We start from the raw sequence: 15,185 nt of genomic DNA on the forward strand, positions 1-15,185 counted from the left end.
GTTCTGCTGAGGTGTGTTGCAGTGGTCTGATCTGTGCTGTATTTTGCTACAATAGGATGGCCAGAGTGCTGGACTGGCATGGCCTGGGCTGGACCAAACCCAGCTATGCTACACTGAACTGCTCAGGTGTGGATGATTATATCTTTAATATCTTTATAATATATTTTAATTATCTTTTACACTTTTCACATTTTTCTGAAATGTCTACTAAACATGCAACCATATATTTTTTTTTTTTTTAATTGACATAATGCAACAAACCAGATTGGAACTGCACACATCTGATAACAAACATATAGTTTGTACATATTACTAGCAAGTTTGATTAATTTCTGGAAAATTTAAACATATAAACTATTCATTTTGTTGTGGAGAACAGTGAAGGACTTTATATCTAGCCCTCGGGTAGAGTCTTTGTGTTGAGTCTCATTTGATATTACCAAAGGTTTTTTTTATTGAGTGCTTGACATGATAGATCAACCATAAAGTGTTCACAAAGGCCTGGACTGCATCACACAGTAAATGTCATTTGCCATTAACAATGCGCTAGTGAGGTACATAAACCATTAATATACCCTTTACAACTCGGGCTAACTGGACACATCTCCTGTCTTGCCCGTCTTTAATGTTATGCAAATGCTCTACCTGAATTTGATTGAAACTACGCAGGCATTACAAATGTTGACTCTTTCATTTGGAATTAAAGGACTGGGAAAAGAAAGAAAATGAAGAACACAAAAACTCATTGTGTCTTTGCTAAGTTATCTTGAGTCTGGGTAAACAACTTCCAAACATTATAGTCTTTAAAATGTGAGCAAATAAAATGAATTTCAGATAGAGGCCCTCTGGGTTGTGGAAGAAATGTATGATATTGACAGATGAGTCACTCATTTAAAACACTATTGTGGAAAACAGTAAATGACAGGCAATCTGTCAACCCCAGGAGTGAGACACCCAGCAAGATCCATGGAGCCGGTCTGGGTCGGCACTGCCGCCCAGCTGTAGATCATCATGGGGAGTTCATTGGGCAAAGATGTGACTAAAGCTACACAATGGGCCACAGTCTGCAGGATGCAGCTAAGCAGCTGGGCGTCTCCATCCTGAGTAGGGGCCTGAGAGTCCCCCTCAGACAAGCCTTTATGCATTGTCTGTCCATTGCACTAGGGTAAGATGGTCAGAGCAAGTAGGGTTCCTATCATTGGTGACTTACAGTATGTGGCCAGTTGACAGTAATAGATGAATAGATGAGATAGAGGAAAAAGAGATGCAAACATGAGTGATGCTTACAGAGAAATTAGAGAAGCACAGGCTGCACATTACAAGCCTGAAGCAGTTTGTCTGTGTTTATTTCGAAGGGAGGGAGAAAGTAAACAGGATATGTGCTGTATGAATGGAATAAAGTGTTTGGAAAGCTCATTCAGTTAGATGTTACCAGCAAGCTTTGGTTATTGCATGAATTGGCTCTTAATTTGCAGCAGGTCCATTGGCATGTCCTCAGTCATGACATTTTGGGCATAATAAAGGCTTAAATGAGATTGTTGTTGTCTCAGATCTTGGGTTAGATATAGAGGGAGGACTAGGTCAACCTCTTCCTGGGCTCCTTTTCTGGAGAATACTTAAGACTGAAGAGATGAAAATCTTCAGCTATGCCAGAACATAATTTCTTCCTGTGTCTCAGTCAAGCGTGTCCAGGCACATGTTTGTCATTGAGATTCCACAAAAACCTGCTGCTATTGGTCCCACCTCCAGACCATCATTATTCCCATCAAAACTCCACCCATATACACATTGTAATTAGGGAGGAGTCGTCTGCGTCATCATGACACTGCTTTCACCAGAGCCTTGAACTTTTTGAGCTCTGCCCTTGGTAGGGGAGGGTCTCTAGCTGGCACAACATGACGAAGAGATAGCTGAGTCTGGTGGTGGAGAGTTCACCCCGAGTTCAGCACGTCTTTAAAAGAGATCTTATGTTGACATTATGATAGCACATTAACCTTTTCTTTATAAGCACATAACAGAGAGATGGATTTGGTTCAGACCTATATAGAGAGTAATGTGCTATGATGGATCTCTGATACATTGGGTACAAATAGATCAGAGCTGGTTCTTACCAATTGCTGTCTTATCACTTGACCAGAGTAAGTGAGCAGATTAGTTCCTCATTCATCATGGCCTTGTCACTGCCTGACCCCAGTACAATTACAAGTCAGATGTCAATGCGTGGATTTTAAAGTAATGGTTTCCGCACAAATTTTAGGCCAAAAACTAAAAATGGCATTTTGAGATGAAAAGTTTCAAATACAATTCTGAATCCATACACAATCTTAAACCAATCATTAACAATGATTTGTACTTCAGATCAGAGGTTAATGATAGGTTGATTCAAAGAGAATTCAAGTCTCTAAATCCAGCCCTACCTGTTCTTATTTCTGAAATCTGATTGGTTGAAAGAAATGTTGTACCAGGACCAACAAGGATGTTGATCCAGAAACATGTCCTGCTTTGTCAATTACAGTCACAACAGCTTTACAGTTGGATTCGCATTTTAACCCTAGCTTCACGACTAGTCTGGGATAAACAATGTTAATGCAAGGTGGGATTAGGATTTCTAGTCCCCATAAATTTAATTTGTCATTCTGCAATGTGAACTGCTCATTGTCAGTACTTCTCTTACTTACCGTGCTTTCATCTTATGCTTTCTGTAGCAGTATGATAGTGAGAACAGCTACTCAGATACGCCCAAGATGGAGTCTCCTAACTCTAACTGGGTTTAGACAGTAATGAGAGCACTCAATCAGGTCAGTTTCTACTTAAATACCACACACTGTGCTAAATGAGTCCACCTGATGGTGCTGCTTCTTCACAGTCCTCTTGTGTGGACAGAAGGTGACATATGCAATGAGTTAACCCCTGTTACAGGCCCTACCCTAACCCTTCCCATCAGCCATGGTCTTCTTCTGTCAGGCTAACTCTGACATGCCACGTTGAGGACACAATGAGTTAGTAGTGGTGACTAATTCCTTGGATCTGGACTCTTGAGGGACCCGGGTAGACCCTGCTCCCTAAAAGACTCCTTCTTATGGGCCTACACCATGGGAGGTCATCCACAGAAACTTCTACCAACACAATACTAATGCTGTGCTGAGACAAAGAGGTACTTGTGGCTCTTTATGAGGGGACTAAGGCATCCACATGTTTCTTTCCCACACTTTTCATTGCAGCAGTGGTGAGGAATCACAACAACGATGGCCAAAACAGAGAAATAGCACAGTCATTGATGGTGGTCCCAAAGATACCAAGAGTTCATTGTTACACATAGACAAATGTGTTTATGGTTGGAACTTTAAATAGTTTAAGATAAGATAGTTTCATAATTAGTAAGGTATATTGTGCCATAGATAGATAGATGTTTAGTGTGTGATGTAGAAGAATTGTAAGAGGCGGAAACTATAATTCCTGTTTATTTCTGTAAAGCTTTTTCAAATAAATCTGTATTGTTTAAAGCACTATAGATTTGACTTAAGTAATGTAAAAACTACTACTGCTAATAATAAATAAAAATATTGGAAAATCAACTATTTTGTGTGGGTTCTATATATGACTGTCTTTAGATTTATATTTTGAATATCGTACTTTCAGTGTCTATATTGTTTTCTCAAAAATTAATTTTTCTCTCTTCCTCACTTTCTGTTTACTCGGTTATACTGACATGATATCATTCTGACGCTCAGCTACATAAACACTAATCAGAATACAACATGTATGCATGCTAATCAGAATACAAATGGCCTCAAGTTATGCACTTGCTCCGAAAGACACAGGCGATGTGAGACAAGTATTTATTTCTTTAAATATTGCATTATGCATTGTGTCATGTAAATATACTAACTGTGAGTCTGTGGTGCTATCAAAACAATGCTCTGTTTGTTTGAGCTATACAACATGTCAAGTTCCAGCTCTGGACCAGTGTTGTTTGGAGAGGGACTGGAGGAGTGTTTGGGTAACTTCTTTGAAAATAGTCATTATGTTTATGGCACTGTTAGTGGCACAGAAATGTACACACTTCACTTTGTGTTGCTCCAGTTCTCTAACTATGGATAATTGGATTATGTTTCTAACATATTTTTACCACATAGTTCAAACAGAAGCATTTCACTGACAGTCTTTATCAGTATTTCTTTATCTATCTATCTAAAAAAATAAAAACTAAATACAAATTCATTCTTTTGGCTATTATTAACATTGCAACTACATGTTAACTAACTCTCATTGGAGTAGAGTATTAGTGCACTGTTAATTTTACGGTTAGCCATAATAAGTTGACATGTACTTGCTGGTAGTCAGTATAGTCGGTAGAATGTCTGTTAGCGGGCTAAAAAAAACAAAAAACAAAAAAACTGAAACAAGCACTGCTGTATTGTTAGGGTTATATATGTTCTATGTAATGGTAAGATAAAAAGATCCAGGAGATTCTGGACCTAAAACAGCAGCAAATGGTCATACAGAATTTTGGGTGTTTGTGTGAATGTGACTGTGAAATTCCCCTGTTCCTTGAGGGGCTCCATCACTGATGTCCCCAGCACACACACACTCCTCTCATTGTATTCCTTTATCATGCATGTTTTGACGGCCGGGTGATGGTCATTGACCGCTCAGCCACTGGAGGAGCTGCTTATAATTAAAAGTTCTCAACCCCTGCAGCCCTCAAGGGTTGGCTGGTCGGCAAGGAGCATTACCTCAAACAGCATTCTGTCATCTGTCCTTTAGAATTTTTATAATTAATATGACTGGTTTACTCTTTCCACTATTGTTATTTTTTGAAGTATTCTGCACAAAATCTCACTGAACACAGCCAGTATATAAACACTTTTGCAGATTAACAGTTTTTATTAAGCCATTAAAACAAACTAGAACACACATGCACAGTGTCTAAGAAATACACTTCAAATACAATGGTCCTGAAACAAACAAACAAACAAAAAAAACCCTGGTTGACATCTCTGCTCGTAAGCATCATGCTGTATAAAGAAATTATTCCGGCATTACGTGACATATTTTACAGCAGAAAGCAGATGCTCTAGGGACAGGTATGAAGCAAAGTGCTAGAGCATAGCAATCTACATTTAAATTACACAAACTGTGAGTGTTTGAGTAAAATCTCACTGAACACAGCCAGTATATAAACACTTTTGCAGATTAACAGTTTTTATTAAGCCATTAAAACAAACTAGAACACACATGCACAGTGTCTAAGAAATACACTTCAAATACAATGGTCCTGAAACAAACAAACAAAAAAAAAAAACCCTGGTTGACATCTCTGCTCGTAAGCATCATGCTGTATAAAGAAATTATTCCGGCATTACGTGACATATTTTACAGCAGAAAGCAGATGCTCTAGGGACAGGTATGAAGCAAAGTGCTAGAGCATAGCAATCTACATTTAAATTACACACACTGTGAGTGTTTGAGTGTGTGTGTGTGTGTGTGTGTTTGTGGATATAGGATGTAGAGGGGTCTTGTCAATATGAACAGTATATGGCTCTTTCCCCCTCAGGCGAAGGCTTCAGTGTATTCAGCAAACAGGTTTTTCTTTCTCTAGTTGTAAAACTGCTTCCAAAAAAAAAAAAACCTTTTGACAGTACTGTACTATTTTAGAAGTTTTTATACTACATAAAAAATTTAAATATATGTATATCTTTTTTTTACATTAGGAAGACAGAATTATTTGCATCATAAATTATTCATGGACTAAATGTGCATGTTTATTTTTGTATGTGTGTGAAATGAAGGCCTTAGTGGGTCATATGACTTTTAACTCTAAGTATAACAATAGCACCTCTAACTCCTGAGCTTTGACCTAACTCTGGAGACACCTGATGTGGAAAGGCCCATAAATACCTAGCCACATAATCATGCTCATTGATGAATCTGCATTGACACATTTTATGGCTTGAGAAGCAGCAGGAGCTATAAAAGCCCTCAGGTAGAGATTAATGAAAAGCATTTTACTGGAGACAAACACTACAGCTCCAAACAGTAAGACAAAAAGGGGCCATGAAAGCAGCCTGTCAGAGAAAAGAGGAGATTTGCATCAGTCCTTTCTTTTCTCTCTGGCTCTATCGTTCAGTACCGGTGAAAGCAAAGATGCTTTGAAATGATTAAGTTTAAATAAACAGTGTGAGGCCTGAGGGTGTGAGCGTGCAGGCCAGAGACTCTGATGCTATCAGACAGGTAAAGCCAATAAGCATAACAGCCAAAACTGACCCAACCCTCTGCACAATCATCAGCATCTACATATTTATCTGCAGTTTGGCATTCACCCAGCCTAGAAATGCATCCACTTCTCTTTCCTTATGAGAAAAGTATTGTAGTAGTACCATGGTGCAGGGATACTATCAGTTGACATTCATGTGGGTCATCTTAGGAAACTCCCATGATTTACCAGTGACAAAATTAACACAATCATGAATTTATTCACATTATTTGATAGATTTGGCACTGGTTAATGTGTGGTGCATATTGAAAATAAATATTTATAAATTATTTGAAATGTTTTACATTTTTTCATTAAAACATCTGCTTATTTTTTGTTTATATTTTTCATGGCATGGCTATGAGTGTGACATTGCGTTTATACAACAGTTCAATGACACAAATGTGTAAATTATTAAGAAACAACCACAGAGTGTCTTAAAAAAAACTAACTAAATAAATAAATAAATAAATTTGTGTGCGAAACTACTTCCTTCCGCCACGCATTCAAATTTCAAGCTGACAGTTTAAATGAGCCCAAGCCTTTGTTACTAATTCGAAAAGGTCATTTTAAAAATAGCAACAAAGGAACGTTCAGTTGCTTCATTGAAAGCTTATCCCAAAGCCACTGGAAAGCAAGCCTGCAACCTTTAGCCAAAAATTAAAAAAAAGCGTAACGGCTAATACTAACGCTTTGGCGGTACGCAGGAAAGGAGACAAGGGGCCGTTTTGTTTTACAAGAGAAGTCACAAACTTTTTGAAACAGGTGTGATTCAGCTTAAGGCACTTCTCATTCATTCCTGGTATTCATAAACAGCGTGAGTGTCACACAACACCAACTGAAATTCAGTGACGCCAAGGCTATAATGTGATTGGTTATCAAGGCACACATGATCCAAGTTGACCGTTACGCTTTCTCCAATAGTAATTAATACAGACCCTCTCATCTCCCAATAGTAAGACAAGTGCTTTGATCACTAAAGTTATGTAAAATCTAAAGTTATGAAACTTTGCCTTTAGCCAAAACTATTTGCTCTGGTACAAATAATAGATTAATGAGAATAAGGTATTGCCCCTTAGATATACCCAAGACAAATGATATATCATGTTTAACCTCTATAGAGACATAAGAGCCAGCGGCAAATTTCAGAAGAACTGGCCGAGGTAAGGATCTCGACATGTTCATGAGCGCTGAATGGCCACTGACCCCAGCAGCTCACATCTCCAAAAATGTTGAAGCAAATTTTCAATCTTTATTAACAAACCACATATTTGAAATCTAAACAACTGAATTCTTGCCTGGAATTCGGGTTTGGGTTTTGTCCTCCGCCATGACACTCGCTTTAAGAAATGCTGCAAAACAGCTGTCTACACAAACTTTTCTATTTAAAAATCCTCTTAATCTCTGCATACAGATTAAAAACATGCTTTTGAGAAAAGACTAACTGAATAAAAAGACCATTTGCAGGAGTAGATCATATTTGCCCTTGCAAATATTCTCTCAGGTTACACCTTCACAGAGCTGCAACCTGCTGGATATGTATGGAATATGACATTAAGGTGAATCATTAGACTGTGTATATGAGATGAGGTGAGGTCATGCATGGATGGTGATCTGTTTAGATCATTGTGCAGGTAATCTGATAACAGGAGAAACATCCATATCTGTCCAGCATCACACAGACAGAGAAAGATTAAGTAGTTCAGTAGCACTACCGGTCATACGTGGTCTTAAGAGGTAAAAAAGTCACACTGACTGCATGTGTTTTTGCTTGTTTATATAGCATACTATTTATGTACACCTGCTTTAGGTAAAAACATTTGTGCATGTGTATATGAAAATTGATACAGTAACCGTATAGCATATGAAAATGGTGTGTTTTTAAAACTCCAGGGCTGTGTTAAATCATCAAAAAAATTTATATGTATATGTATATGTATATATATATATATACAGTATATATTGCAAGAAAACATATGCATGCTTGATGTTTTATTTAATTTCTCAAAGGTGATTGTTATCAGATTACTATAATATAATATTTGTCTTCCATATTTAGTGTACTTAACTTTAAATTGAGAAATCTGGGTATTTAACTGAGCCCCAATGAGTTTAATCATGGATCTTTGTTGCAGGAACTATAGACAAAATTAACCAGCTGGGAAGAAGAAAAGAAAGAAAGAATAAAGTTATGGGTAAAGATTGAAATAACAAAGAAGGGATAAAAGTGGATTAGCATTACAGGATGTAGAACTTTATAAAACAGCATCTAAGCTTGCTAGGCACTGGGGTGAAAATGATTTGGCTTTAGACTGATAGAACTAGACTAATAGAACTAATACTAATTAAGTTATGTTTGACCCTTTTTGACATGTAAGTCTTTCACAATGGCTAAAGGCACAATATGGCCATTACATTTTTGCTTTATTCTAGGGAGGTCTGGATTGGAAGGTTGCCCAAAAAAAATTGTCAGATTTCTCATATGTATTAACGCTACTCTTAAGTATAGAATAAGGCATGATCATCCTGATTTGGTAAACTTTGGTGGAATGCATACTCTAATGACTTATTTAATATGGGATGGGCTTTTATCTTATAATAAATTAGTAGAAAAAGATCATTTAGAGTTTCGATTTTTGGAAGCATTGACAGATTATGGATTGTTTGGGGACAACGTTTCATACTGGGCAGGAAAAGCACAAATGCTTTTTTATAATGCACTACAGCTATTCGCTATAATTCAGTAAACATTAAAAACTGTTACTAACATCAACTACTCTTATGGTTAACTGAAACAATCATGGTTAAGACTAGTGGATATAATTTATCATAACATAAGAACATCGTGATCTCATAAAGTCTGATAATTTAAAGACTTTTTAAATCAGATAACAAAAATTCTAAACCTGTCAATCTGTCAATTTTAAAAATACATAGAAAATTTGTAATTTTGCTTTATAACCAAAATGCATTTGTAATGCACTAGTTATTAATAAGGGTATTCATTAAAAATGGTTACCACCGTCAATTACACTTACAGTTAACTGAAATAAAATGAGACTAGTGGATAACATTTCTCACAGCATAAGATCAAATGAATCTAAAAAAAAAAAAAACATATTTAAAGAAAACATTTTAGATCACACAAACTTTAAGAAACATTTTGAAATTGTTCTCAATGACAGTCACTTTTGTAAATACTGTAAAATTGTAATTGTGTACAAGTAATACTTTTTCTTACATCCGCCATAGTTGTATTTGACTAGGAATACATTTGGGCCACAAAAGAGGCAAAACATAGGAGTAGGAAGTAGGAATGTCAGTTTTAAGAGTGTGGTGTTTCAATATTAGATGTCTCAGTCTCAGATGGAAAGTGAAGAAAGTGAAGACAAAACCCAGCTGTGGTGGACAGGACAGGACATGTTTCACCCAGAGTAGAGCTTGATTAGCTTGTCCACAGCACATGTCAGGCCCTCATCCAAAAGAATGGTCACTCTAGAATTCCTCGCAATGATGAATGGTCTGATCATGTATGTTGTGCTCTTCGAACTCCAAGTGGTTGAATCAGTGATGCCATCTCAAAACTGCTGCAGAGGGATGCAATACTGGCTCCAGGCTTGAAGTAAAGGGGAAAAACTAATACATTTCAGGAGTTTAGAATGCACTAAGTTATCATTACAAAAATAGCAGTCTATGTAAAACATACCAGTACAAAATTAATATGAAGGAATGAAATTGCAGATTTAACACAGCAATGATTTTCAGCCAATGGTGGCAAAATATGTATGAAAACAACCAGTATCTGAAAAACTACCAGAACAGATTAGAGATACAACAAGTGTAGGATTATGGGCAGCCTAAATATGGTTGTTGCGATAACTGCAATGTAGCAATACTGCAATCCTGACAATACTGGGGGTGGGGTTACAACAAGTAACTGTTGCAAACATGATCGTTTTTTTTTTTCATAAGGCAAAGCCCTTCTCATTTTACACTTAATGCCCTAATGCATGTGTTTTGAATGTTAAACAAGTTAATAAGAGTAAAGAGTTTATTTATTTATTTATATATTTTTACTTAATTAAGACTGTACCATTGAAATTATTTACAGTGGCTTCATAGATTTGCACCAACTAACTTAAAAAGATCCACTTGGCGTGTGCAGTGACCTGCATCTGCCCTTCTTCAGGACAAGTCATATATGAATACTGAATAGTAATATATTCATAAGTGAGTATATTTGTAATAACAAATTATACACAGGAGATGTGTGTAAGTAACGAGTTCACACATGCATGGGCATGTTTGCAGGGCTGTGCAGAGACCTTTGGAGGGGCAGGTGCTCAAAGTATAAAAGGGGCACATGAAGCACGGCTTTTAACAGGGCTGTGCTCCTTGCTGAGACATGTATCGAAATGGATGCTTCTGTATTGATAGCAGCACATGCCGTGACGCAGTTTTGAAAAAGAAACACAGAACAGAAAACACACTTTTAAGTTTAAAAGTTAAATAAATATTTCTTTGCACCTCTTAATCACTCTGAAAATATAAATGGAATTAAATTAGGCCTATTATTATTATTGAGTTTACAGGGTATGGTGGTTTTGCTGTTGTAAACACTACTGTTGATGTTGTAGAAAAAATATTTCTGTCTTATTTAAAATAGAATTATATTATAATCCTGTTCTGAATTTATTCATTTTTTAAATTATAATGATGATAAATATCGGAGGATGAGAAAATCAGTATAAGCCTGTTTTATCAGGGTTGTGATAATTATTTTAAAGATAAATTTAAATTTTTTTTTAAAAAATAAATACTGTAATAAGAAAAGTTATTAATATAACTTTATAACTTTAAATATTATAGCCCCTTGCTGCAGCTAACCTTACTTCCACAGGCTACAAACAGCAATATAAACAACAGCTGCGCATGCTCTCTTCACGCAGTTCTTGTATAATAATAATAATTTAATAATATAAGTATACAAGCACACCGCTCCGCTGAGAACTCCACTTACCGGCAGCCACGGACGTTATGAAGGCATCCTGGTAGTGCGCTGCATTAAAGGTGAAGCTGAACGTGAGGGATAGTCCCTGATGAGCTCGTCAGGTGAAAAGTCATCATGTGGATAATTTTATTTACGACTAAATTATAATTAAATCATTTTACTTATAGTTAGATTGGGCAGACCTTCACAAAATGGCGTTTAATTACAAAAAATGTTTTTGCCTTAACAAAAGGGCACTTTGGGCATCAAGGGGAAAGAGGCAGGTGCTCAAGCACCCATTGCCCCCCCCTCTGCACGTGCCTGCCTGTTTGGTCTTCCATCCAGTCTATAAGAGATGTAACATCATTCCTTTCCATGGCAGCTTTCAACTTCTCAGTCTTTACATCTGTTATTTTCCAAACTCAGCATTGAGCTTAAAGAGGGAACATTTTCAGAATATAGTTAAAACCAACAGTGCTACTAACAATATCAGAACTCTTGCATTGTCTATTGAAATATTTTAAGTAACGAAAGAAAATAAATAATGACTGAACTGCAATGAGACCGGCATATCAAAGATGCATGGGATTTTCAGCCATTGTGGGATATCCAAGACCTACGCCTGATGTACATCTTCTTCATTGCTGGTTTAAAGGGGTCATATGATGCAATTTAAATTTTACAAGCTCTTGGTGCATAAAGAAGATCTGTAAAGTTGCAAAGTCTCAAAAAAAGACTAAAGTCTCAAATCCAAAGAGATATTCTTTATAAAAGTTAAGACTTGTCCACGCCCTCCTAAAACGCTTAGTTTAAATATGCCCCCCATAAGTCACTGTGTGGGAAGATTTGCATAAAACCGCCCAAATGTTCACGCAAAGAAAGAATGCGTGCAAAAGAGGACGATACACGCTTCGTCATGCCTAGAGCTGATTCGTGCTGGTCGCTGAGGAAATACATCAACTGTGGATCGCCGGATTGGCTTTCACCGCGGACGAAGCGGAGTCCAGCCTGGGGTCGTCACATGTGATTGCCGCAAGCCTGCCGGCCATTCCTCACTCTAGCCCTGCAGTGTGTGACGCTGTTTGAAGCATTTTATGGAGGACTGTTTGCTGAACCTGCAGTTCTGCATAGCCTACAATGGGTCTGTGCTCAAAGGCTGTTATATAAAGTGGGGCAGTTCCAACTTTGCAAGGACAGTCTGGTGCTTCTGACTCACAGCCTGTAAGTAAATTTTTTATATTTAAAGAATTTGCCACTGATGATTCAAACGCGAGTTTTAAGCAGTGTTCACATGCTTGAGGTATTCGGCCAATCATAACGCACTGGATAGCTGGCCAATCACAGCACACCTTGCTTTTCAGAACGATGAGCTTTATAAAAATCGACGCATTTCAGAAAGGCGGGGCATAGAGGAGCAACAATAATGTACATTATGTGGAAAATAATGTTTTTTGAACCTTAAACCGCATAAACACATTGCATTACACCAAATCCACAACATAATGTTCTTTTTAGCAATGTCATATGACCCCTTTAATTGAAGATATGTTCTCTGAAGAGGGCTTGAATTGTTTAATCAGGTTGATCCACTCACTGGTCATACTGCTGGTCCTGTTTTGATACTGGTCCAGCCTCACAGATTAGGCAGATCTTGCATTTTGAGTAATGATGCTGACCTGCTTCTAGTTTTCACCAATGTTATGCAGTTTCATTTTCAAGAATCCATAATGTGGATTGCTCCTAAAATAAGAACAAAGTAATGATCTCAACGATATAACTTTCTTTTTCTTTAGCACTTGTTGTTTGTAGTTTCTCCGATCACAAATGCAGACATGGCTTTATGATTACGTGGCGTGATACGCAACGCATAAAAAGACAATATAAGTCATTATAACCAGTAATTATGTCCTAACTGGATGCAACAAATGCCTTGTTTGTAATAGGTTTTATTGGTTTTGTCTCGTCGTGCTGGGAGACGCCATCACAGTATGTTAAGGGACGTAACATTTCCGTCACACGCTTGAGGAATTCGGCCAATCACAACGCACTGGATAGCTGGCCAATCAGCGTACACCTCGCTTTTCAGAACAATGAACTTTGTAAAAATCGACACGTTTCAGAAAGGCGGGGCATAGAGGAGCAACAATAATGTACATTATGTGGAAAATAATGTTTTTTTAACCTTAAACCGCATAAACACATTGCATTACACCAAATACACAACATAATGTTCTTTTTAGCAATGTCATATGACCCCTTTAATTGAAGATATGTTCTCTGAAGAGGGCTTGAATTGTTTAATCAGGTTGATCCACTCACTGGTCATACTGCTGGTCCTGTTTTGATACTGGTCCAGCCTCACAGATTAGGCAGATCTTGCGTTTTGAGTAATGATGCTGACCTGCTTCTAGTTTTCACCAATGTTATGCAGTTTCATTTTCAAGAATCCATAATGTGGATTGCTCCTAAAATAAGAACAAAGTAATGATCTCAACAATATAACTTTCTTTTTCTTCCCAGAATACTGAAAAGCAACAACAGTGTAAGTGTTGGACATACTGTACTTTTAGATAAAAGTTAGACTAACATAATTTATATAATAAACAGTCAGACGATGTATCAAGCTGTAAGTTGGTATCCACCTTATTTTGCAATGCAGAAGTATGCTATTTATATAAATGTGTGAGACTTTTGATTCATTAGCACCTATGGTTAACTAGAAGAACAACAAAGTGCCGTAAAATGTTAAACTGTTTGCGCTACAAAGCGGTGCATTTATGAAATTTAAATAATATTTAAATAATATTTTACAGGTAAAATAACTGAATGCGAATTACACTGGAAGCCAAATACAAACAGTTACAAATGGCCGTGCCCGTTCTCTCATGAAAAATAAGGTGGATATCATGGGAAATTAAAGGCTGCCTGACAACAGTCAAGGAATGCAACAAACAATATTTTTTACATTATTTAGACATTACTTACAAATCCATCTCATTTTACTCTGAACCTTCAAAGTTGGGAAAGTGGTGACGAAAACAAGCTTTTCTCAATTGATGGGTACAATTTTTTCACCGTAGAGTAATCAAAAGTAGTTTTTTTTAATGCATAAATTATCTCATAATTGTCTTAACTGTCCTAAAATTAGATTGTATTTTTTTTTTAAGTAAAATCAGATTTTTTTATTTTGGTGTGGAATATGACCTGGGGATGTACTTGACAGGTTTCAAAAGATTAACCCATTTGAAGTGTGACCCTCTTAAAGAGTAGGGCTGGAGTGAACAGGTGGGTGGGAATTTTGTTGGGGGTAACCCTAGATATTGAGATAGTGGAATGTTATGGCTTAAAAATAAACCCAAAGAGTGACAATGACCTCTCTGGGCTACTGCAGAGTTGCTATCAACACACATAAAAAAAAAACAGTCAGATCTGAGTAGATGATTTTCTATATGTATATGAGTGCTATGTATTAGTGTAGCGGTCAAGACTCTGTGTTAGCAGCACAAAAGGCAAACATGAGTAAGAGTCCTGAACACTCTAGTGCCTTTGTGCTCAAAGGCTGTTATATAAAGTGGGGCAGTTCCAACTTTGCAAGGACAGTCTGGTGCTTCTGACTCACAGCCTGTAAGTAAATTTTTTATATTTAAAGAATTTGCCACTGATGATTCAAACGCGAGTTTTAAGCAGTGTAGAGTAGCACTTGTTGTTTGTAGTTTCTCCGATCACAAATGCAGACATGGCTTTATGATTACGTGGCGTGATACGCAACGCATAAAAAGACAATATAAGTCATTATAACCAGTAATTATGTCCTAACTGGATGCAACAAATGCCTTGTTTGTAATAGGTTTTATTGGTTTTGTCTCGTCGTGCTGGGAGACGCCATCACAGTATGTTAAGGGACGTAACATTTCCGTCACACGCTTGAGGAATTCGGCC

The sequence above is a fragment of the Sinocyclocheilus grahami genome, unplaced genomic scaffold (genome assembly GCF_001515645.1).
Source record: "Sinocyclocheilus grahami isolate Dianchi unplaced genomic scaffold, SAMN03320097.WGS_v1.1 scaffold391.1, whole genome shotgun sequence".
Lineage (NCBI taxonomy): Eukaryota > Metazoa > Chordata > Actinopteri > Cypriniformes > Cyprinidae > Sinocyclocheilus > Sinocyclocheilus grahami.